Source organism: Diceros bicornis, chromosome 4 (genome assembly GCF_020826845.1).
Source record: "Diceros bicornis minor isolate mBicDic1 chromosome 4, mDicBic1.mat.cur, whole genome shotgun sequence".
NCBI lineage: Eukaryota > Metazoa > Chordata > Mammalia > Perissodactyla > Rhinocerotidae > Diceros > Diceros bicornis.
In genome coordinates, this window is record NC_080743.1 from 30618853 (window position 1) to 30645853 (window position 27001).

Sequence of the window (27001 nt, forward strand, 5' to 3'; positions counted from 1 at the left end):
CCATGTTCTGATGTAGCTTTTAACAAGATTACTCTGACTGTCGACAGACTTGAGAAGGTAAATGCATCAGCTAGGAGACCAGCGAGGAGGCTATGGCAATAACCAGATAGGATAGTAAGGTGGCTTGGACTAGAGTGGTAACAGTAGAGGTGGTCGGAGATGGTTGATTCGGTAATCATTTTTAAGATGGTGCCAACAGGATTCCAGACCTCTGTACCCAGTTGTCTGTTGGACCTTTGTAAGTTCCCTAGCAACTCAGACTCATCCCGTCTGAAATTGAACTCATTTTCTTCCCCCAAGAAACCTTCGTCTCTCCCGTTCATCCCTCTGTTAATACCACTCCCGTCTAGACAGTTGCCCAAGCCAGAAACCTGGAAATCATCCTTGATTCCTCCCTCTGTCCACCTCCCACGTCCCAATTGGCCACCGTGTTTCATCAGTCTGCTCTCTCCTTCTTCACCCCTGCTTCCTCTGCCTTTACTCAGTCCTGCATCCCTCTGGACTGTCTCAAGTTTCCCTCCTCTGGCCTGGCATCAGCAAACTCCACAGGGCACCAGACGGATCTTCATGGGAAGTAGACCAAATCTGTTTAAAACTCTTCCAAGATTCTCTGTTTTCTGTTGAATAAAGCCCAAATTCTCTGGTCCAAAGCTGTCTAAAAGAAATACATTGTGAACCACATATGCAGTTTGGAATTTTCTAGAGGCCACATGTTAAAAAGTAAAAGAAACAGATGAAATTAATTGTAAATATTATTATGATTATGATAAAAATATGATTAACCCAATACACTCAAAATATTATCGTTTTAACATGTAATCAACATAAAGATATTAATGAGATTTTTTTTTTTTCTGGAAAGTTTTTATTGCACAAAAAGGGCAGGGCTCAATCCTTCTTGGCCGCCGCCTTCCTCATGGCCGCCAGCACATTGCTCAGCTCCTCTCGCTTCCTCTTGGCGCGGATGTTCGTGCCCACCCCTGTCTTGATGAACTTGAGGGCGCACTTGTCTATGGAGACGTTGAGCATCTTCGTGGCGCGCCGCTCGTCCCGGTCGAAGCCGCAGACCTCCCGGATCATGTCCCGCACCAACTTGGTGTGCTTGGTAAGGTGCCCGCGGCGGCGGCTGTCTTGGCTTGTTCTTGGTCCCCTCGTGGCCCTTGTTGAGGCCCACGGCCATGGGGTAGCGCAGGGCCATGGCTGCTGCTCCTCAATGGCTGCCTTTAATGAGATATTTTATATTCTTTCTTTACTAACTTTTCAAAATCCAGGCTATAGTTTACACTTACAGCCCATCTCAGTTTGGACCAGCCACATTTCAAGCACTCAGTAGCAACGTGTGGGTACCAGATCACAGAGAGCACCTCTGGCCTTCCAGCCAAAGCCCTCTCCCATGGTCTTTGTACCTCTCCAGTCTCAATCCTGTTCCCATTCCACCTTCCCCCACCACTGGTTCCTCGTGCCTCAGCAGATCTTACCAACTTGTAGCACTCCAAACACACCGCACTGGTTCATGACTCCCTGCCCTTGCACATAAGTTCAGTGTGTGCTGGAGTGGGCTTGAACTGATTCTCAAGAGCCAACTGTGCATATCTCTTCCCCATTCTCCATTCAGTGATACCTATTGGTAGCTTGACATCAGCCCTGCTGGGAGTATTTACACCACAGAAATTGGCAAACACTATAAACCAGGGCTTTTTTGGAGGGATGGGAGGACCAGTTATTAAACATTTACCAGCATATCACTGCAGGCAGTACGCCCCCCTCCACAATGCTCTTCTCCCAACCCTAGTTCATCTGATAACTTTTCATCCAGTTAGTCGTCTGTGTTTGCTTGCTCCCCTCCTAGACTTCAAGTTTGGAGAACAGCCTGGTTTTCTGTACCCAATTCCTGGCACACGGTAGAGTTCCTCCCTCCTCCTCTGTTTTTTGTTTCCCTGAACACCCTGTCATAATTTTCCTTGAGTATAAGAGGCCATAAAGAGAAGAAGTTTAAAATATAAGTTTAAAAATGAAACCTATCTGGGTATGAATCCTGCCTCTTCTACTTACTGGTGATGTGGCCTCAGGCAAAGTACGTAACTCTAATGAGTATTGGTTTCCATACCTGAAAAGAGTTTTTAAACACTTTCACCACAAGATCATTGCAATGATTAAATCATGTAAACTGTTTACATGTAAACTGTTTAGTCCAGTACCAGGCACATACCAGACACTCAAGTATGTTTAGATATTATTATTAAGTCCTTCAGTATTCATTTATCGCTTGTAGAAAGTAGTTGCTCAAAACCTTTTTGTTAAAATAAATGTTGAATGAAATTTCAGAAATTCCTCAAGCCTGATTCAGAGAGTGTGTATGAGTCAGAATTCCAGCTGGAGACAGATGGCACACACACTCGAAGGGTTGACTGAGGAGTTTATTAAAGGACTATTTACAAAGGTCTGAGGGGAGTTAAGGGAAGTGTAGGCCTGAAGGTGCGACTGGGGAGCATCTCCCTGAACCCAGAGAGAACTGTAGCTGTAGGAAAGGTCACGCCGTGGGAGCTGTGGCCCTCCGTAAAGGAATCCAGCAGCTGTCAAACGCTTGGGGAGGGGGCTGGTTGGACACCCCACCTCACTTTCCTCCAGCTCCTCTAGAGGACCTCTGCCAGTGCTTCTCATTGGCCGACCCCAACTGCAAGCCCAAGGGCAAGGAGCCCTTGCACAGTTCCTGAAGGTCAGCCTCTGGGGCAATGAGCCTGATGGAGAAGGCAGAAGGCGGGCTGCAGGCCCAAAAGGAGACTTGAGAGCAGAGTCTTCAAGTGGGATGGAACGCCCCTCAGCCTGTGGGTGTCCAGTCTTGCTTACACACCAGAGATAATAATCATTGAGACTGGGCAGTGTTTCTTTGGTTTTGGCCTTGAAGGACAGAACAAGCATTCATAAAGGCTAAGTTTGGTTACTTTATCTACAAGTTTGTTCCCTCGAATATAAGAAAGCTGATTTCATTCTATAACCCTTCACTTTGTTGTCATCTAACCATTCTTAGAGTCAGGAAGTTCTTTCTTACACCTAACTTAAAACAGTCCCACTACAACAGAAATACATTGTATCTTAAACAGTTCTCCATAGAGTAGGAAAAAAACTGGTATATATATAACCTTAATTAAATCACCACTATAGTATTTTTACCATTACAATTGATGATCATAGTTCTTTTAATTTTTCTTCTGTGGTCCTCTTTTCCAACCTTCTAATCAGTCTCTAGAAATGGCCTGTCAAATATCCTACTGATGGCAGAAGAACTGTTAAAATGCTGGTTTGATTATCTTTGCTGTTGGTGTGCGCCTGGAAAAAGATTTATGGTTTTCTTGGAAAGGTCTGGAAGGAGGCTGTAATCATTGCCTGGCTTTTTTCTGGAACCTCTTCAGCTTCTCCACAAATCCCTTGTGCTGGAAAGGATGGTTATGTCCAGGAAATGAATTTCACTTTCCTATCTGCCCTAAAATGTGGTGTTCTGTGTCTTCCCTTCCCTGCTAACAATTTCTAAAAGTGCTGGCTGGAGCCCATTCCACAGGAAAGAGGTGCGGGGAGGAGGCAGGCGGCAAGGCATCCAGATTCAACCAACATTCTGATTCCTCCAGTAGAATGTAAGCCTCATGAAGGCAGGGACCACACCCACCTGCTCACCTGTGTCCCCAGTGCCTAGCCTAGTGCCTGGCACATAGGAGGTGCCCAGTATTTTTGTAGAATGAATAAATGAATGAATGCACACTATGTGCCAAACACTTTCATGTACAAGATATTGGAGATCTTGTTTTTCACATGGGAAAACTGAGAGCCCAGTGTTATTTCTCGTGTCAGCAGTGGGCAAGGCCTCAACCCCAGGCCACCGGCTTCTGCAGTTCAGTGCACCCCACTGTTTTCCATCTAAGATGATGCCTCCCTTCATCAAGCCACCTCGCCTTACCTTTGCTACGCCTTCGCCCAAGTTCAACTTTTCAGTAATAAGCCTGGACCCACAGGGGCTGCCATGATCAAGAGCCCCTCTCCCCGCAGTTATTTAACCCATAGGTGTTGCTGTCTTTCTAATGTTGACCTTGGCCCAGGGGTCTCCCCCTTCTGATCTTAAGATCTGCAGCCACTCTAAGGGAATTCTGACTGTATCGCAAAGGCTTCTCTTTGAGTGATCTACTGTTGGGACATTAGAAACCCCGGATGCTCCAGAGCCACTATCTGTCAGCAGTGGTTTCCACGACCCAGTGTTTGGCAGCTCTGGGGCATCCCTGCTCTGGGTGGAGGCCTGTCTAGTTTCAGGCTGCCCTAGGGTACCCACAACAAGCTGTAACCTGGTTCCAAACAGAGTTTCCCCGTCCTCCCTCCAACCCACCCCCGTGGGCTCCTGGACACCCCTGGCCTAAGAGCCCCAGTGAGTGGTGAGGACAGTGTCTTGTTTGGTTTGCCCTCCACCCCCACCCCCAAGATCCAGTGCTTCACTGTCCGGGCTGTTCCCACACACACACCTCCCGCCGCAGCCAGAACTGACCAGCTCTCGGACCCCTGCTGCCTCCATTTGCCCTGGCTCCATGCTCCCTGACAGAGGCAGCTGTGGAGCTGGCAGAGCCCCAAGTGAAAGGCATGCTTTTCTCTTTTTGCAGGCCTTTCTCATCCATTTATAGGTGTGAATTTTACAAAGCCTGGACTCTTGTGTGTCGGCCTTGGGACAGTGTTGCATTTAAGATGCACAGTACACTAGTGAAAACATAATTTAAAATTATGTTTTAATTTTATAGGATGAGTTCCAGTTGGTCCATTCTTTGCTCATCCCAGGGCACAGTCATTACAGAAGACAGACAGATAGGAACTCTTAAACATTTACTAAATTTTCTTTTCTGTCTCCATTGCTCGTAGTTGCTCTGATGAGGCTGTCCTGATACCCCTGAAGAAAACTCCTCTACTCCCTATCTCCATGGCTGTCCTTCCTCTTCCACTCCCATTCTCCTCCTCCCTCAGGGTTTGGTTTCATAGTTTGACTTAGTTTCTTTCCCAGCAATAAGGGATCTTTCCTCTTTGGAAGAGAGAAGAAGTCAGGGGTTCTGCAATTAAAGAGTTCTCTTTAGAGTGCTGGGAGAGAGGGAGTGGCGAATACTCACACAGAAGTCACACAGAAGCCTTGACCCATCACTTAAACATTTTTCAGAATAGGCAGAGCCTCATTATTTTATTATTAGTCACTAACCATGAGAAATACATTTCCAATTGATCTTTGTGACGCTTAAAGTGCCACATCAACAGTTACCATCCCAGCTTGGTAACTGAGCCTGCTGGCTGGTGAAAGGCAACAACTCTGTGCTTGAGGCTCGCTCAGCAACAGGGTTAGGATGAGTTCCAGTTGGTCCATTTTATCTGGTAGAGGCAGGGAAGGCTGCAACTACATCATGGCTCTACCTTGTGTGCAAGAGCCTGTGCACCCATTCATTCATTCACTCATTCAACCAACCAACCAAGATTTTCTGTGCAGCCATTATTAGCCCAGCTCTCTGCTGGATATGGAGGGGGGAGATATGAATAAGACTCAGCCCTCAAATTCAAGGAGCTCCTCTCAATTTGGGGAGACAAGTAGGTGATCTCATCAGCCATAACACAATTTAGTGGTGTTATAGAAGACACAGAAGCAGAGGACCATGGGGTCACTGGGACAGAACTAACTCTGACATGGGTTAGGGATGGTTCAGTCTAGGAAGGCTTCCCAGAGGTGATAGTTGAGCTGAGTCAAAAAAGAAAAGAAGTGTTTCAGATGAAGAATGGAGTACAGGCATTTCAGGAAGAAAGCGCAGACCAGGCAATGCCATAGTTGCATGACAGGGGATGCTATGTTTGGGGAAGAATGAAAAGCTCAGACTAGCCAGAGGGCACGTGGCACAGAGTAGTGGCAGAGGATACTGGGAAGCAGATGGGGGTAAGAATGTGAAAGACATTGGATATTTTTAAAAATATATTGGAAGAAAACAGAAAAAATTTAAAATGACATATACTCCTCATATTTATTAAATATTATACAAAGTAAGACATGATGGAAATTTCCTCTCTGCCCATCCAAAACCACCTCACCACAGAAACCACTGCTAATAGTTTAGTAAGTGTCCTTTCTTTGTACTAAATTTATGCAGGCATTTTTATGTATACATATTTAAATCACACTTTAAAAAGAAAAACTAAAGTATCCTCTACCTCTTAATCTGCTATTTTTTTTCTAGTTAGTAACATACTAGAGACATTTTTACAGGTCGATATTTTGCAGGTCAGTTTTTACAGGTCAATAACAGAACTATCTTGTTATTTTTAACAGGCAATGAGGAACCAGTAAAGCACCCTAAGTTTGAGGGTGAGTGGATCAGATCTGTTTTATGCAGAGGCTGGAGGAGAGAGAAGAGGCCAGGGAGTCCACTTAGGGAGGGCAAGGATGAGAACTCCATTGAAAAGGCCACAAGGATGAGATTTAAGAGAGATTCCTGAGGTAAAATCAGCAGGATTCAGTGACCAGTGACAGATGGGCTATGAGAATGGCTTGGCAAAGGTTCACTTTGTTGTATGTAGTGGAAGCTACTCAAAGTAGCTTCAGGAGAAACATGCTGAAGGGAGGATTCAAGGGCGGGAACTACAACCAGGCCTGAGTATGCTTGGAATCCAGAACTAGAACGGCTACCAGGAGTCAAGATCATTGTCTACTCTTTCTAGAGCCTCAGTCTCTCATCCCAACTTCTCTCTGAAGGTCCACCTCATTGTCGTCTATGTGTCTGCCTCTCCACGCACGTGTGCCACTCCTAGCTGCACTAGGAGGCTCTACAGAGCAGGTTCTAGCATAGATCAGTTGTGTGTGTGTTTTCAGAATTCCCTGGGCAATTGCAACAAAGAGCAAAGGTGAGGAACCTCTAGTTGGCAAGTTCTGCATCTCCAAGGCACCATTTCCAAATTCCCAGGGGAGGATGTGATTGGCCTAGCCAGGTCAGGTGTTCACTCTGGTCCAATCAACTTCTGCCATGGGGGAGCACTATGCAGAATAAACATGGCGGTAGCTCAGCCTCTAGGGCAAGGAAGTGGACAGGGAGGGAGGAATAGCCTGTGACAACATCAACATTTTTTGGTTCCACAGGGCATAGGCAAATCAGGTTTCTGTTTACCTTTTGCTCCTTCCCCTAGGGACAAAGCCCTGGCCTGAGTGGAAAATGAGTACTTTTTATCACTGGCATGGGTCCCATCTCTGCCCGAAAGGACAAAGGGAGTGACTTAGTCCCTTGGCGTCAGTCACCAGGCCTGCTGGGCCGCCCTCCTCCACCTGGAGCCAGCGCTGCCTGAATTTGCCCCGCTTTCGGCGCACTTGAAGCAGGTCTGAATGGCAAAAGGCACGTCTCCGGGGAAGCGGAAGCGGAAGCAAACAGCTGCGAAATGCTATTTCACTGGCATCAGCTTCTTTGTCATCAGAATGAGTAACTGGGAGTGAATTGTGGCTTCATATTTCCATCCAGGTTTGGGGGAGGCAGAGGCGGAGAAGAGCTGAGCAGGGGAATTGAATCCTAGAGGAGCCGGCCCCTTGTGTCCTCCTCATGTTTATCTGCCGTCGTTAGGCCGCTCCTCCCACTCCCCTGAGACGGGGTCCCTCGATGGAGACGCCTCACGCCCGGCTTCCCCCAGAGGAAGGGGGAGCGGGGCGACATTTGAAGGAACTTAGCTCCACCACAGAGATTTCTGTTTCCTGCTCCTCCAACTCAAAGTCAGATTACTCCGGGGGCGTGGGTCTTAATATAACTACAAACCTCAAAACAGCCCGGCGGCGGGTTGGAAGCCAGCAGCCTCCTTGTTTTTCTGTTCTGCTAAGTCTTATCTCCCCTTTTAATATCCTACGTTTGACCACCCTTTCAACAATGTCTCGGTAGTTCGCCTACTCCGTAATTTATGGGTGTGTTTTTGAATGATTTTCTTCGGCTTTGTTTTCACATCTCTGGAAAAGCTAAGGGAGTTATATTGCTATGCCAAGGCAGGAGACTTACTTGAAACTGGGTAAACCTTAAGACAAATCCCAGATCTGCCAATTACTAGCTCTGTAACCTCAGACAGATGACTTTGGTTTCCTCCCTCGTTCTCCCATGGCTGTGTTTATACTTCTATTACATGTGTCACATCTCTGTGTCCCCCAGGAGATTTTAAACTTCTTAAGACTAAGCTTTTCTCTGTCTGGGTAACAACCACAGTGTCTGTCACAGTGCCTGCCACACAGCAGATGTCCCAAAAATGCTAAAATTCAACCTCTAAAAATCTATGACATTGAGATAATTATACCAAATCGTAAACATTAAATAAGGCAATTCATATGATTTATAAACAATAAAGAATAATACATATGTCTAAAAGTTATAACAACATCGTTATAAGAATTTGCATAGCTTTTTAAAGAATTTGGTTCTATTAAATTATTCTTACTTCATATTTGAATAGTTTAGGGTAAGGGATTTGTGGGGAAAAGCTAAGAGTTCTCATTTGCAATGACGTTAGTATTCACATGACTTATTCTGTTTCTAGCATGAGCCCCTCCTTATGTTCTCAACTGTAGTGTTTTTTCATTCAACTAGTTACATCGTTTAATGGTTGATGTATTTGGTGTAAAGGATGATAGCTCTAAACCATGGTTTCTCAATCTCCACAGTATTAACATTTGGGGCAAAATAATTCTTTGTTGGGGGGGGCTGTCCTGTGTTTTGTAAGATACTTAGCAACATCTCTGCTTCCCTCTACCCACTAGATGCCAGTATCGCCCTCCCCCTAGTTGTAACAACCAAAAATGTCTCCAGATATTGTCAAATGTCCCCTGGAAGGGGGTAGGGGGCAAAACTGCTCTCCTCCCTTCCCTGTTGAGCACTACTGCTCTGAAGTTTTGACTTATACTTTTTTCTGTTGCATCTTCTATTATTAACTTTCTCAATATTTTAAATGTATGAGCTTAGGTCTCTTAAGCACTGCAAAATAAGACCACTCAGTCCTACTCAAAGCATTTTTCACTCACTTGGGGTTGAAGACATGCATGTCCTTCAACATATCTGATTAGTCAGAGAGAATTTCCTAGCTTGCCAGAGAAATTCCCTCTTTCTCTTTCATTCTTCTTCCGTATTCAGGGTTGGTACAGCCTTAGTATCTATCCTTACACCAGGACTTTGAAGATCAATCCTACAACTCCATCACCATTTCTTCTAAGAAGCAAGTGGGCTTCTTGTCCCTAGGGCCGATGATGGCTGACTTCTCAGAGTTCCCCACGTGGACACATAATCAAGCCCACTCTTCTAGCCACGCTGCACTGGAGGGACCCTAGGTTTATAGCTTATGTACATTTGGGTGTGGTAGCTTTATATTATCACAAAAAAACAAGTCTCTCCTAAGTGAACTATCTTCCTTTTTACACGTGTACCTTTTCTCCTCACCTCCCTCCCTTCTTCTGCCTTTAGTGTCTTCATGGACTTACCCCAATTCACAGGCAGTGACTTCACTTTTCCATCCCTTTGATGGCTGGAGCCAGTGTCACAGTCTTCTCACTGCAGACAAGATGCCTACTTTCCTCCCCATCTCCTGTCTAGCCTCCTTTGAAGAGCACAGACGCCCATGGTTTTGTCTGACATGCATTTTCTCCAGTGTGCAAAAACTGTAATAATAGTCTCCATTTGTTTGCCTGTGAACTGGTAAGCACAAATTTTCCAAGTACAAATGCTACCCACTCCTCTGAACACCTGTGATACTCACACTCACTTAATAGATGCCTCTTTCCCTGATGAAAAGCATGCTGTCTCAGCAACTGAAAATGACCCTGCGTACCACGCACACAGTTTCCACTCCTCCTTGAGAAACCACATTCTTTTTTTTTTTTTGAGGAAGATTGGCCCTGAGCTAACATCTGTCTCCAATCTTCCTCTTTTTTCTTTTTTCTCCCCCGAGACACCAGTACATAGTTGTATACCCTAGTTGTAGGTCCTGCTAGTTCTTCTATGTGGGACACCACCTCAGCATGGCTTGATGAGCAGTGAGTAGGTCTGCGCCCAGGATCCGAACCAGCAAACCCCAGGCTGCCGAAATGGAACATGTGAACTTAACCGCTACACCACCAAGCCGGCCCTGAGAAGCCACATTCTTGTGGGCAAGAAAGAATAGGACTTGCTGTCGTCTGATAGCATTATGCCCACACTGGAGGCTCAATATCTACCACATAACACTTCTACAGTTGCTTTTAGCAAGAGAGTTTGCTAACTCAAAATTATTATCTTTACAAAGTAGCATAACCAACTACTTTTTAAGTTAATATTGTGAAGATATGTTGACATCTTCAAAGACAGGAGAGTAGTTAACTAGGAATTCATCTGAAGAGGAAATTTGGAAAGGCTGTTTAATGTGTCCAACACGTCTCAAAATAATTCTCCTCACGTTGACAACCACCATCACCATCATCACTTTGGGCGCCTACTTAGTGCTTGATGTACATTATGTCATTTAAACCTTACAACAATCCTGGTGAGATTTTATTGGAGAGAAGTATTACTATCTCCATCTTACAGATTAGCAAACTGAAACTCAGAGATGTTGTGTGAACTTGACCAAGGGCACACAGTTGTTAATTAGCAAACTTAGGATCCAATCCAAAGCCCAACAAAGTGAGATGCTGGATATCACCATCCAGAACAGGAATTTCTATGAAACTGGAAAGCAGACTAAAGAGCATCTTGTCTAATTCCAACAACTACCACACTAAGAAGTACTAAAAAACATCTCACAGAGTAGTGTGAAAAAATACAAGGTTAGGAATCAGAAGATCTGGATCTTAATCCATACTTGACTACTTTCTAGCGGAATGATCATGGACAATTGATTTGCCATCACTGAGCATCTGTTTTCTCATCTAAAACAGTGGTTAAGGACTGTTGTGAGTAATTATGTGCTAACAGTTATGCTCTACAAAAATGTAGTTTGACTATAGGCATTTCCCAGGAGTCTCATCATCAAATCATGGGAAGAACCTAGCTTTCCTACTCAAGTCAAGTTGGACAGCCATTGCTAAGGCTGTCCAAAGTGTTATCTTTCCCATAACATCAGCGGTGACACAGGGAGAGTGAGCATGTCAGGCCAGGGGGGCTGCCTCTCTAATAGTCTGACCACATTTGGAACACAGACGGGGCCTCTTCTGAGCAACCACAAGGAGAGGACAGACTCAAGGGCACACGTCCAAGTGGCTGGCCAGCGCCCACGGGCTTTGGAACACTGTGGTTAGCCCCAGACTGTCAAGAGGGAAAAGTTCCAGCTCCCAAGTTAGTCGCTTCCAAAAAAGTAAACCAAAATGAGTCATGTGAGGATGGAGAAACCACCAGAGACAGCCTTCCTTGTAAGGATCACTAAAGACTTAAAGCTGGAGATGAGAGAACTCTAAGAACCTGGGCGGCTGCTGTTTCCATTTCAGTGAGTCAACGTGTGAGAGACATGAGCATGTGTGTGTGCATGTTCACACTCACGTGCAATGAAGGAAAACCTTTGTGTATTCTTCTGCCTTCCTTAACTTGGTTTGCCAGCTGCTGCTCAATATCGTCCTTGTGGATTGGAAACTTACACAATAAAATTATTTATATCAGAGGAAGAGCCTGGTTCTTTTCAATATTATAAAATTGCCCTTTAAAAAGTTTGGACCAATTTGGACCAATTTTCAGTCTTGCAAACAGAGATTAAAGGGTCTGTTTTCTTCACCAATGCCAACACTTGGTAATAGTATTATTTCCACTTTTATTTTTAAAGTAACACCTACATGTGATGAAAATTGTATTCAAATAGTACATAACACTATGAAAAATCTCCTTCTCCTCTCCTTACCCTGTTCCACTCCCTATGGTAACCAACTTTAGCCAGTTCTGATTTTAGTTCTTCTGGTGGTTGCCACAAAATACTAAATAATATGCTTATACCTCAATTTCTTGATTTGTCAACTTTCTACAGTATTTATTGGCTCCTACACATGAAGATTTTGCTAACTTACCCTTTCACTATCTCTGTCTCTTTTCTCTTTATAATTTGAGACAGTGTTCCACTTGATTCCTCACTATGAAAATGAGGAAAGTGTCCCTCTGCTCTTTCTCCCCACCCTTTCTCCCTACTTTCTTCACCTCCTGTCTTAAGCTATAACTGCCCCATTTCTTTTTATATTTACTAGATTTACGATAGTTATATTCTATTCTGAAACCAAAGTTAAGTCTTTCATACTTTGTCTAAAAATTTATTCTAAAAAATAGAAAACAAAAAGACAGATTTTATAATTCTGCAAATATATAAAAATTATTTACTGAAGAATCAAGTAAGGAAGAAAATAATTCTGAGCCACTCAAAAGAGAACGTTCAAAAGCCAAAATCAAATAAATCCTCTTTCCTTACTCTAATCCCTTTCTCACAACTGTGCCTTAATTTAGGTTACTTCTTGTTTGGATTAGGATTTTTTACCTCTGATTTTGGGGTTTTTTGGAATTTCTACTTGCTTCTCTTTTTTTAACTAAGGACAATAGAAACATATATCCTCATTACCATATCATTAAGATCATCCAATTTCTTAAACATACCACTTTTGAATGGCTTAATTTTGCCTCATTGTCTTCTAGGCATGTACCACAGTTGCTGCCATGTTTTTTTTATTTGAATTACACTTATATTATTTCTAATATTTCTGGGATCTAATATTTCATCGTCTTTCTTGGATTCTTCTTTCATCTTATTGGAGTGCACACACAAGTAATCTTTCCATGCTATGGTCTGAATGTTTGTGTCCCCTCAAATTCATATGTTGAAATCCTAATGCTCAATGTCATGGTATTGGGAAGTGGGGTGCCTTTAGGAGATGCTTAGGTCATGAGAGTGGATCCCTCATGAACAAGATTAGTGGCCTTATAAAAGAGGCCTTGGAGAGCTGGCTTGCCCCTTCTGCCATGTGAGGAAGTCGGCAGTCTGCAATCTGGAAGAGGGCTTTCAGGAGCACTCGTCCATGCTGCCACCCTGATCTTGAGCTTCCAGCCTCCAGAACTGTGAAAAATAAATTTCTGTTATTTTTAAGCTACCTACTCTGTGGTATTTTGTTATAGCAACCCACATGGACTAAGATAGTGGATAAATGTTCAAGTCTTTGTTTTGTCTATAGATAAAATTAATTCTGAAAATTCAAATCAATTGTCATTTTTTTAATATTATAACCATATAAATATTATTAACTGAAGAATTGAGTAGTGTGGTTCTGAAAAACTCTTTATTTGCCTTGATGCTTGGTGAATGGTTTAGTTGGATTGGTAATTCTAGATGGAAAATCACATTCCCTTGGTACTACAGTGGCATTGTTCCACTACCTTCCAATATCCAAAATTACTGACAAGAAGGCCAAGGCCATATTAATTCTTATTCTTTTATGGTATCCTGTCTTTATTCCCTGGAAGCATTGAGAATCTTCTCTTTATATTTTGTGTTCTAAATTTTATCACAATGTATATGGGTCATTTTTAAAATTCTTTTTGCTCAATCCTCAGTGGCTCCTTCCAAGTTGAAAACTCTTGTCTTTCCTTTGATAATTTTCCCCCTCATGTTCTCTGTTCTTTCTGGAATTCCTGCCAGATAGATGTTAGACATCCTGAATTGATCCAACTTGTCTTTTAACTTTTCCCTCGTATTTTCCATCTATCTCTTTCTGCTCTACAACCTGGAATATTTCCTCAACTTTGGCTCCCAGCCCTTCTATTGAAATGTTTAATTTTCAAGAACTCTGGCCATCCTTGTTTATCCATTCATGTTTATGAGTATATGTCAACAGGTAGAGCATATGGATTCGCACTGCTCACTCTAGGTTACAGGCGTAGAAATCAGGCTGACAGGATGCTCCCCGCTCCCCTGCATGCCCCCCTTCTCAGGGCCTAAACAAGAAGAACTTCACCCTGGAGGACCAACCCTCACTCAAGGAGCCCTAGACCTCTCCAGGCACACTATCGAATTCCCCTAAAGAGCAGACTCCTCTCTGAAGTGACCATGGCCAGCTGCTCTGCACCTGTGGCAGGGAAGTGGTGGGGGTTAGGGTGGGCAACGGCTCAGCTGCTTCACAGGTTGCCTTGCAAATAGTCATCTTGATGGCCAACCCACTTTCCATTCCTTCTTCCCCTTTCTGTCAACTCAGAGCTTGGTGCTCCTTCCAGAGCCCCCAGGAAGACGACTCTCCTTCCCAGGAATCTGGCTCCCTCTCCATTGCAGCATTCTGCCATACCTCAGATACTGCTTCTCCCTCTGTGTTTTATTCAGCAATTCAACCCTATTTGCTTTCTATCTCCCAGAAAGTTATCAAAAACTCTGTTGATGTCCCCACCTGCTGCACTCTATGCTGTGGATTTATTCCCTTTTGCACATCTTTAAGGCCATTTCAATAGGCCTCTGAGTGGGAGGGAAGGAAATATGTGGGCCCACTGCACTCTCTGAACTAGAAACCCAAAGTGGTACTGTTAAACATTTTAAACTTTGTCTGGGAGGCAAAAAATTAAATCTCATCTTGAACTTGCCTGTCTATAACTTTTAGTGAGGTTGGGTATCTCTCCTATTTGGCTGCTCATTTAGACTCTTCTTCTGTGGACAGCCTGTTTATACAACAAATGGGTTTAGACATCATTCAAGTCCAGCAGATGTTTTACTTCAGCTCCTTGCACAGACTATTTTAGGTTGCAAAGACATGCCACTGGTGCACTCTTAATCCTTGTAAGTAGTAACCATCATTTTTTGTGAATTATTAATCCACAAAAATAGAGCTGTCAGTTAAAAGAGCTTCATGTTCTCCTTTCTCCAACTTTTCCTCCTGCTCCTCCTTACTTACATTGTTGAGAAATTAAGGGCAGAGAGGAATAGATGCACGACACCATGATAATCTCTCCTTAAGTCAGGTGTCCATCTTGCAGCCTACCTGAATCCTGACTCCCATGTGTTTCTCTGCTCTCAGAGTTGTCCCATGTGGGACTTGTGGTTGGAGCCCCCTCATAAAAGTCCTCTGGCACATGCCAGGCTGGCACCCATGCCCCATCTTCCCCAGCAGGACCTAAATGTGCGATGAAAGGCTCTGTGAGCGGCACCATTCCTGCAGCTGGTGGTCACAATGACAGGTACCGATGTCCACTTTATCATCAACAGCCCAGGGCCCCCTACCTTGGTTTATATAAACTGAACTCTCTCTACCCCTACAGCTCAGAATTGTGCTCATGGTAGCTTATTTCAATAACTTGAGCGCTCTTTGAGCATAGCTCTTTATTTGGGGAAATGTATCAAACCCTTTCTGAAAATTAACCCTTGAAGAAACAGTCATGATAATGCTGAGAAAACTTGAAGTCATGTATGTGCCTCTTAGGAGTTTTATTTTAAGTAAGACAAGGAATTTTAATACCCTCACTCAGCAAACTGGGAAGATCTGGGAAATGCAGAGCCCACGTACTCCCTCTCAGCCTGGCTGGGGCTACGGGGTTGTGAGTCTACTTGTGGAAGAAAACCTTTGCAGCAAGAGCTTGAGAATGACTCTTCTCCCACTTACCTCATGAGTGCACACACTTCTGAAGTTAGGAGGGAGAGAAAAGAGCCAGAGGGAGTGGCCTTCTCTCAAAACTTCTTGGGAGGCCACAATTTTATCTTAAACCATATTGTCACAGGAAAAAATGCCACCTAAGGAGACTCAAAGAATGGGAATCAAACAGGAAAATCCCAGTGAAACCATTCAGGGATCCTCTTTTGCAACCCCCAAAGACAAAGAAAGGACTTTGTACACTGTAGGTATTTGTATCAGTCTGCCAGGGCTGCCACAAAAGAATACACAGGCTGGGAGGCTTAAACAACAGACACATATTTTCTCACAGTTCTGGAGGCTCAAAGTCCAAAATTAAGGTGCCTGCAGAGATGGTTTTTGGTGAGGTCTCTCTTCCTGGCTTGCAGAACTTCTTGGTATGTTGTTGCTTGGCTTTTCCTCTGTGTGTGTGTGTGTGTGTGTGTGTGTATGGAGAAAGAGAAATCTCAGGTGTCTCTTCCTCTTCTTATAAGGACACCACTCCTATCTGATTAGAGCCCCACCTTTACAACCTCATTTAACCTTAATTGCTTCCTTATAGGCCCTCTCTCCAAATACAGTCACACTGGGGGTTAGGGCTTCAACATACGAATTTGAAGAGGAACACAATTCAGTCCATAGCAGTATTCAATAAACACCTATGGTTAATTAATTAATTAATGCTCTGACTGCTTTCCTGGAGATGTGGGGGCCCTGATTTACTGCATGGAGGCTGTAAGGAGAAAGAAACCCTCCTTCTTGTCCACATCATTCTTATACTTCTTGAAGGTGAAAGTCATTGCCAATATGATGGAACTACCAAGGTCATCAAGGATGCAGCTTTTACTACATCCTTATGAGGTTACACGGACTTGTTCATCCATCACTCACATGTCTATGACCAACCACCACTCCCATTCCTGCCTCCACATTGAGGCCTGGCTCCTTCTCTCTATCTCTGTCTCTGTCATTGTCTCTCTCTAGCTCAGGAAGTGGTGAAAGCCTGAGCTCTGTATTCAGAATTAGGGGATCTAGGAGGCCCCACTCAGTTTCTAGCCTTAACTGTGTGCTTTAATTCGGCATCCCAGAACTCTGCTCTGGAGGGGCGGGAGTGGGGACAAGCAGAGAAGCAGAGTGGGTATTGTGCATGGCCCACAGAAAACAACAGTGCTTTGTTTCCCATTTGCTATCATTCTCCCCCCAGCCCAGAGAAGAGGCATCATTGGCAAGGAGAACATGGACATTCCCAGGGCCTCTGCCAAAATTCCGTCAAAATCTAGTCGACATCTTTAATAAAGACTATGAGTTTATTGTTCCAAAAGTCTACATGTCTTGTCTAATAAAGAGTCGTATAAACATAAAGAAGGTCTGGTTTCCAGCTATAAATGTGTTTGCTCACTGCCTGAGTGCCTAATTGAATGACTGATTGTGCTACATGAACAGACCAGAACTGTACAAGCATGATACTCCCTGAGCACGTGTCACCCAGTATGATTTCTCCAGATGCTCATTTCCTTCCACCAGTGGTCCCAGGTCTTCTGTGTTGTATTCAGAGCTGTCCTGGTATTCTCCTGACTCCCTAGAACATCACAGCTCAACATCTTTCTTCTTTCACTCTCCAGGGGGCCTACTGAGCATGTTCATTTCCTCCCTAAATCCTTTGATCCTCAAAAATATCCCTAACACATTTACAGTTTGCAAAGTATTTTCACATGTCATCATTTAATTCTCACATGTACTCCGTGAGGTGACAGAAACTCAGTCATTCATTCATTCATTCAACAAGCACTAATGGAGGGCTCAGCACCATGTCAGGCACTGCGGAGACGGAGGTGACTGAGGCATAGTGCCCACACATAGGAGCTCACAGCACCCTGAGGGAAATAGACGATGTATAGGCATCACCTTTCAGTATGATAGGTGCCCTGTGAGGAGGGCACCTCGAGGCCATTCATTGTGGCTCAGCTGTCCAGGAAGGTTTCCTGAAGAAGAATATGTATCTCAGGCCTGATGGGAGAGTAGGGGCTGGGCAGGCAAAGAAGGGGGCCAAAGGAATGCCAGCCACGGGAGCAGGACAAGCAAGTTATAAAAGAGAAAGTCTGTCCCATTTGTGGAACTCTGAGTAGTTGAGTGTGGTTTGAGGTAGAGCGTAAAGTGGGAGAGGGAAGATGGGCAGGAAATGACTCAAGAGAGGAACTCAGGGGCCAGAATAAGGCAAGTATATTCCAGGACAAGTTAAGGGGTTTGTATTCTTACCCCAAGGGAAATAAATAGGTAATCACTAATCACTACTATAAATAGAAACAAATAGAGAGGCATATGAAAAGATTCGCAATTTATAAAAAGTAATCATGCAATGGGGACATCAGACTGAAGAGTGAGACAGGAGGATACGGAAATTCTCCAAGAGAGAGATGATGAGATTTCAATTCAGAGCAGTGGCGATGGGAGTGGGGAGTAAGCATGGATTCAAGAGATATTTAAGAGGCCTATACAGCACTTGTGACCGAATGAATGTGGGAGGTATAGGAGAGGCTAGGGTAAACACCCAGCTTTCTTTTTGGGCTCATGGGTGATGACAGTGTCATTTACCTAAGTGCAACTAGGAAGAGGAGCAGGTGTGGAAAGAAAGGGGAACAAATCAATTGGGCGTGCTAAGCTCTAGGGACCTGCAAATTCTAAATAGATGTGCTCAGGGAATTTTAGATCAGGGCTCAGGAACTTAGGGGAGGGGTCTGACTTGGCAATTTGGATTTGGGAGATATTGGCGTATCAGCAGTAGTTGCTATAACTGGAGCATGTGAGGTCACCCAGGGGAAGGATGCAGAAGCCTGATGTCCTTTGACAGATGAGGAAACTGAGGCTGGCCCAAGATCTCACGGCTGATACATGGCAAAGCTGGGCCTGGACGCAAGGCCAGCACCTGTCCTGCCATTTCAAAGCCTCTTCAGGGACTTCTGGAATGAGCCCAGGCTGTACCTGGGGGCCAGGGGGTTTTGCCTCTGTGGTTCTCCTGCATTATCTGTAGGAAGCAGCCCCTGAGCAGCAGCCCCAGTGGGCAGAAGCTGTGTTGTTCTTGGGAGGCTGAGAGGGTCGTCTAAGCACCCAGCCTGGAAATACCCTTGCATGGGATAGGGCAGAGAATGCACACATTTGCCGCCATGTTCACACTCTCATTTCATTCTTACAGCTGCCCTACGGGGACCGTCGCTGTCCCGCCTCCTTCTCTCGACTCTGCCCACATGAGGCCCTTTGCTTCATCTCTCCTCTCCCTCAAAATTTGCCTGTCTTAGGTGCCATTCTATCTCCATTCTAGAATCTAGGTTATCTGCTAGACCGTGTGATAAAGCAATTCCTGCTAAGATGGGTACTAATAGGTTACTAAGAAATCCATTCCATGATACCCACTCCTTTTAACCAGAATTCCTAGAGACATGTAAGTAGTATTGCTAAAGGCAAGAATTTTAAGCCACTTGGGAGATTACTGAGGAAAGCATAGGAGACTGAGCAGGAGAGGAAGCAGAGAGAAAGTTGGGAGCTAGATCACCACGGGTATATTTCATATCACATTAAGGTGTTTGGATTTGAGTTCATTCAACATGGGGAAGCAGGAGTCTGCTGGTCCACAAGCCTCTCCTTGTCAGGACAGTTGATATTCTATTCTACCACTTGGTAAAACAATAGATGTGCCCTTGACTGTACACACACACATACACATACACATACCTCACAAGCATCTCTCTCCTCCAGGTCTGAAATACAACAGGAGCGAGACGGGGTAGTTGTCAAATCAAGGCTGCAAGTTCCAAACCTTCTTTCTCAAGTGCTGAGAGTAAACTCATTGGTAGACCCAGCGCTGGGCCAGCCTAGAAACCTACTCAGAAACAGTGTTTAATAAGGGGTGAGTTGAGAAGAAATCCTCTGGGTGAGGGATTTTTTTTATCTTGGCAAAATATACTTTGCTGTTTTCAAGTTAATCAGAAGAGGAGGAAAAAAAAAAACCCTGAGAGGTCTTTTAAAGGAAGTACAAACTTGGACAAACAAAGAAATAATTACAAAAGAGCCTGTTCTGCTCTGTCCTGTTCCAGCCTTGCAAAACTCAAGCCACAGTGACTCCAAGGTCATTGAAAGAAGAGGCCCACTGGGGTTGGGGTTTGAGGAGGAACAGTGGTGTTGGGCACATGATGCTCAGAGCAGTGGTTTATCCCATGGGTCTAAAATTTTACAGCAGGCCTCAGGGCACGCTGCCTGCCCGCCTGCATAGCAATCAGCTACCCAGCTCCTCTGCTGTAGCTCCTAGGAGGAGCACTGGACCACAGGTGGTGGGGCAAGCCCAGCCTACCTCCCAGCTGCAGACAGGAAATGCTGGAGCACTGAGAATCAAGGGCAATAGAGTTCATGAAATCACATGCTTTCCAGCTGGAATGGAATTGTAAGGTTGTCCAGTTACACGCCCACCAGTTGGCGTTTGAATTCCCTCCACGACATTCCCATCACGTGGTCAGTAAGCCAGATCTTGAATAGCCCCCGTGACAGGACACTCTTATCCTTCAAAAAAGTCCATTTTATCTTTATCTGGTGTGAGATGATCCTCTGCAATCACACACATTCCTTTCCATGTCTTAATTTTGAATAATTCTTGGAGTATTTTGACTTTACCCAAGCTTACTTTTTAAAAATCAATGTTTCAACTATTTCATTTAAAATTAGCCTAAAGCTTTTTTGGTCCCTTATCACAAACTCTGTGGATAAAATATTAGTAGTAACTAATAATAAGCCCTAAAACTATAGTATAAGCCCATACTATAAGCCCTAAAACAAGCACTGAAATAACAAATAAAGAATTTTGGTGAGCCAGACCTGATGGGCTAGTGGTTAAAGTTTGGCACGCTCCACTTTGGCGGCCCCACTTTGGTTCCCAGGCACGGAACCACATCACTCGTCTGCCAGTGGCCATGCTCTGGTGGTGGCTCATATAGAAGAACTAGATGGACATACAACTAGAATATACAATGGTGTACTGGGGCTTTGAGGAGGAAAAAAAAAGAATTATGGTAAGAAGTCAACAGAGGAGACAAAGTAGATTAATGAAAAAATACTGAATTAATCCCAAAAAAGGCAGAAAAGAGGAAAAATAGAATAAACAACAGAAGAAATAAATAGAAACAAACAAGATGGTAGATTTAAACTCAATCTTATCAATAATCACATTAAATGTAAATGCTCTAAACACCCCAATTAAAAGGCATAAATAGCCAGATTGGATATAACAAAGCAAGACCCAACTCTACACTGCCTACAAGAAACCCACTTTAAATAAAAAGACAAAAAAGTGAGAACTAAAAGAATATAAACACAAACAAAAACCAGAAAGCTGGAGTGGCTAATATCAGAAAAAATAAATTGCAGACCAACAAATATCATCAAGGATAAAGAGAGTTTTTTAATAACAATAAAAGCATCAAATTATGAAGAGGACATTGGAATTATAAATGTTTATTTCTCTAAAAACCAAGCTTCAAAATACATGAAGAAACACGGATGAAATTGCAAGAAGAAACTGACAGATTCATAATTATAGTCAGATATTTCAGCACTCTTCTCTCAATAACTGATAAAGTAGAAAGAAAATCAGTAAAGATATGGAAGACTTGGATAACGCTATCAACCAACTTGACCTAATTGATATTTAGAGAACTTTCTGCCCCAAAACAGTAGAATACATGTTCTTTCAAGTGCATATGGAGCATTTTCAAAGACAGAGTATTTCTGAGCTATAAAACAAGTCTCAACAAATTTAAGAGGATTCAGATCAGCATACAAATACATTAGTCCCCCCTTATCCACGGTTTTGCTTTCTACAGTTTCAGTTACGAGGGTCAACTGCAGTCTGAAAATATTAAATGGAAAATTCCAGAAATAAACAATTCATAAGTTTTAAATTGTGCAACATTCTGAGTAGCATACTGAAATCTCAAGCCATCCTACTCCATCTGCCTGGGATATGAATCATCTCTTTGTCCAGTGTATCCACGCTGTATATGCTACCCACTCGTTAGTCAGTTAATAGCCATCTCAATTATCAGAGTGACTGTCACAGTATCACAATGCTTGTATTCAAGTAACACTTATTTTACTTAATAACGGCCCCAAAAGTGTGAGAGTAGTGATGTTGGCGATTCTGATATGCCAAATAGAAGCCATAAATTTCTTCCTTTAAGTAAAAAGGTAAGTTCTTGATTTAATAAGGAAAGAAAAAAAATTGTATGCTAAAGTTATTATTTTTACAGTGTATTATTATTACAGCATATTGTTATAATTGTTCTATTTTATTATTAGTTATTGTCATTAGTCTCTTACTGTGCCTAATTTATAAATTAAACTTCATCATAGGTGTGCAGTATAGGAAAAAACATAGTATCCATAGGGTTCGGTACTATCTGTGGTTGCAGGCATCCACTGGGGGTCTTGGAACGTATCCCTGGCAGACAAGGGGGGACTACTGTATATTCTCTAACTAAAATGGGATTGTCAGATATCAATCACAGAAAGATATCTGGAAAATCACTGACTATTTGGAAACTAAATTACACACTTATAAATAACCTATAGATCAAAAAGAAATCAAAAGGGCAATTAGAAAGTATTTTGAATTGAATGAAAATGAAAATACAATGTATCAAAATTTGTGAGATGCAGCTCAAGCAGTATGTGGAGCACTAAACGCTGTTATTAGAAAAAAAGAAAGGTCTCAAATCCCTGACTTCAGCTTTGATCTTCAGAAACCGGAAGAAAAAAAGAGGAAATTAAAAAGCGGTCTAAGCAGAAGAAGGGAAATAATAAAGATCATATCAAAAATCATGACAAAGGCAGGGTTGGCCCAGTGGCATAGTGGTTAAGTTCACGTGCTCCGTTTCTGTGGCCTAGGGTTCACAGGTTCAGATCCAGAGTGTGGACCTCTGCACCATTCATCAAGCCATGCTGTGGTGGCATCCCACATACAAAAAATAGAGGCAGATGGGCACAGGTGTTAGCTCAGGGCCGATCTTCCTCAGCAAAAAAAAAAAATCATGAAAAAGGGGGTGAGAGAAAAAGGTACTGATGCAAGTAAAATAGGAAATGAGGGAAGTCTGTAAGACTTAAGGCAAAAAGAGTGATATATAAGCATTGTACTCTAATTGATAAAGTTGTTTCCCATGGGAATACAGCCTAACAATTCTGATATTGCTATACATGTATGCTGGAACTGAACAATTAAATAAATGGATGGTGGATGGCGGGAGACAAGTTTCTCTCTGTTGCAGTGGGAGGTTACAGATAACCAAAGAGAAGAGGCTAGAATGGTCAACGTAGTAAGATGAGAGTTGGAGACATCAGCACGAACTCATGTTTTGCTTTACGTTGATACAGCTATTATATATAGAAATATTTGTAGATGTCCACATACACATGGGTTAGTATACACACACATATTCCCTTGCTTCGTCAGCTGAGAGGGCCTAGAACCAATGACACCTCAATAACAACAAGCACCCCCAGCACCCAGATCTTGGTTTCTAATACCATTCTCCAATGAGATAAACCTGGGCTCCTTGGGGAAGTTGCTGATTCTAGGACGTAGAAGGAAATAAGTAATAGGAGCCTAGAGTATCTTGTAGTGACAGAAAGGAAGGAAGTGCTCAAAAAAAAATAAAAAAACCCACAATGATGGGGGTATGTTAAAGGGATACAGGAACCAACTGAAAATGTTCCCAATGTCCAAAGCAGGAACAATGAGGAACAAAATAAATATTGTAGCATTGAATTATAAACCGAAGTATAAATTACATATCCATAAGGCAATACCGATATAAATAAATAACCAAATAAATAAATAAATGGGAAAGAACGGGAAAATCTCCCATGCAGAGGAATTCCAAGTAATTTATGCAGATACTCTGCCCTCAAGGAGGTGGAGCGTAACTCCCAACTCCTTAAGCGTGGACTGCACATAGTGACTTCCTTCCAAAGGGTACAGTGTTCGAAGGCGAAGGGAGAGAACATTTACAGTGGAGAAACATGACAAATACTCCTTCAGCCAGGCGATTAGGATTCATATGAACAGTGGTAAGTCATGCTGATACTACATACCCTTGATATGATGTGACAAAAATGGCACTTTACCTTTGTGGTCTTCTTCCCCAAACCCCATAACCCCAGTGTAATCATGGGAAAAGCAATAGACAAATTTAAAATGAGAGACATTCTACAAAGTACCTGACCACTACTCCTCAAAATTGTCAGTCATCAAAAACAAGAAAAGTCTGAGAAACTGTCACAGCTAAGAGAAAGAAGCCTAAGGGGTCAGGACAACTAAATATAACGTGGTATCCTGTTTGGGATCCTGACACAGAAAAAAGACACTAGGTAAAAACTAAATACATTTGAATAAAGTATAGACTTCAGTTAATCATTTTTAAAAATCAATGGAATAACATCAAAAAATGTTAAATACCTTGAGATAGATCTGACAAAAGCTGGGAAAGACTTATATAATGAAAACTACAAAACATTGCTTAGAAAAATTAAAGAAGACCTAAATAAAAAGAGAGATAAACTGTGTTCATAGATTGGAAGACTCAGTGTTGTTAAGAGACCAGTCTTCCTCAGGTTTATCTATAGATTCAATGCAATCATAATTCAAATCTCAGCAAATATTTTTTAGAAAATGACAGACATTATAAAATCCATGTGGAAATGTGAAGGACCTTATATTAGTCTGCTAGGGCTGCCATAATAAGTACCACAGACTAGGTGGCTTAAACAACAGAAATTAATTTTTTTCACAGTTCTAGAGGCTGGAAGTCCAAGATCAATGCGTCAGCAGGGTTGTTTCTTCTGAGGTCTCTCTCCTTGGCTTGTAGATGGCCATCTTCTCCCTATGTCTTCACATGGTCTTTTCTCTATGTGTTTCTGTGCCCTAATCTCCTCCCCCCATAAGGACACCAGTCATACTGGATTAGGGACCACCCATATGACCTCGTTTTACCTCAATTACCTGTTTAAAGCTCCTGTCTCCAAATACAGTCACATTGTGAGATACTGTGTTAGGACTTCAACATATGAATTTTGTGGAGGACATAACCCCCTAAACACTCACCCCATAAGGCGTAGATAAACTAAAATAACTCAACTCTGAAAAAGGAAAACAAAGTTGTAGAACTTATACTACCTGACTTTAAGACTTACTGCAAAGCTACAGTATCCAAGACTGTAGTACTGGTGTAAAGATAGACAAATCGATCAATGGACCAGAATAGAAAGTTTAGAAATAGACTCACTTGTATACGGTCAGTGGATTTTCAACAAAAGAGTAACATAAAGACAATTCTGTGGAGAAAAGTTAGTCTTTTGTACAAATGGTGCTGGAACCAAGTGGTTATCCACACGCAAAAAAAACAAACTTCAACACATCACTTTACCACTTACAAAAATTAACTTAAAATGGATCATAAGCCTAGATGCATAACTTAAAACTATAAAAACTTCTTGAAGAAAATATAGGAGGGGCCGGCCTGGTGGCAGAGCTGTTAGGTGCTCACACTCCGCCTTGACAGCCCAGGGTTAGCAGGTTTGGATCCCAGGTGCGCACTGATGCACCGCTTGTCAAGCCATGCTGTGGCGGCGTCCCATATAAAGTAGAGGAAGATGGGCACAGATGTCAGCCCAGGGCCGATATTCCTCAGCAAAAAAAGAGGAGGATTAGCATTGGGTGTTAGCTCAGGGCTGATCTTCCTCACCAAAAAAAAAAAAAAGAAAAAGAAAATAGAGGAGAACACCTTTGTGACTTTGGGTTGGGCAGAGATTTTTTAGCTATGACACCAAAAGTGTAATCTATAAAAGATAGATAAATTGAAGTTCATCAAAACTTAGAACTCTTCGAAAGACAAAATTAAGAAGTCTTTGAAAGACACTGTTAAGAAAATGAAAAGATAAGCCACAGACTGGGAGAAAATATTTGCCAATTACATAACTGATATAGGACTTGTATCTAGGCTATATAAGGAGTTCTCAAAACTCAATTGTAGGAAAAATATAATTTGTAAAAATCAGCAAAAGATTTTAACAGGAACTTCACCAAAGACAGTACACAGATGGCAAGGATATGAAAAAATGTTCAACATCGTTAGTCATTAGGAAAATGGAAATTAAAACCACAATGAGTTATTACTATGCACCTACGAGCAAGTTTCAAATTAAAAGCACTGATCATATGAAGTGTTGGTGATGATATAGAGGAACTGGAACTCTCATACACTGCTGGTGGAATGATAAAATGGTACATTTTGGAAAGCAGTTTGGAAGTTTCTTATAAAGTTAAACATACACCTACTCTATTCTCCATCTATTCCCCTCCTAGGTATTTACCCAAGATAAACAAAAGCATATGTCCATAAAAGACTTGTATACAAACATACATATCAGCTTTATTTGTCACAGCCAAAACCTGGAAATAATCCAAATGTCCATCAGTAGGTGAATGGATAACCATATTGTGATACATCCCTACAACAAAATACCACTTAGCAATAAGAAGGAATGAACTATTGATGAAAGTAACAACATGGATGAATCTCAAAATCGTTATCCCGGGTAAAAGAAGCTAGACAAAAAAAGAACTAGAATTTGCATAAAATTTTTGAAAATGCAACTAATCTATAGAAACGGAAAGCAGATCAGTGGTTGCCTGGGGACTGAGGACGGCGGGAGGGAGGGATGATGAAGTGCATGAGGAAAGTTTGGGAGGTAAGGGAAATGTTTGTTATCTCAATTTTGGTGATACTTTCACAGGCATATACATGTGTTAAAACTTAGCAAATTGTATAATTTAAATATATACAGTTTATTGTATGCCAATTATATCTCAGAAAAAGCCTTTTTAAAAAATATTCAGACTTCCAAGGCCCAGAATCAGAATCTTCAGGGATGAGACACAGGAATCCTAATATACGACTTGGATTTGAAACCACTGAGATTGGATATAATAGGAGATAAGCAAAAAGAACCAAAGCAAATGGGAAGGGATGGAGTATAGGGAGATGGGATAGCATGGGCCTTTAAGTTCTTGCTGAAAAGTTTTAAGGGGACTTGCAACACAAATACATGTGATTTCTGCAAAGGGAAATGATGTAATCAAAACAAAGCTGCCCAAACCGGATGCTTCAAGAAGGTTCAGAAGTGGTGGTTCCTGTGTATTCACAGAACGGTAATGACTGGTTGACTGACGCTTCGTTTCAAGAACGCCAAAGGCTGGGCAATATTTTCTTTGCTGACCATCTTAATAGATAATTTAATTGCATCATATGATTCTACAATTCTGGATGGTGACTTTTCTAAATGATTTTGTGCTAGAAGTTCTTTACGTTTATT

The 27001-nt window shown here is 42.5% G+C and overlaps 1 pseudogene; it reads right to left on the reverse strand.

The window, feature by feature from the left end:
* Positions 1–848: 848 nt before the first annotated feature.
* LOC131402316 (large ribosomal subunit protein eL36-like) lies at positions 849–19611 on the reverse strand (annotated as a pseudogene).
* Positions 19612–27001: the final 7390 nt, after the last annotated feature.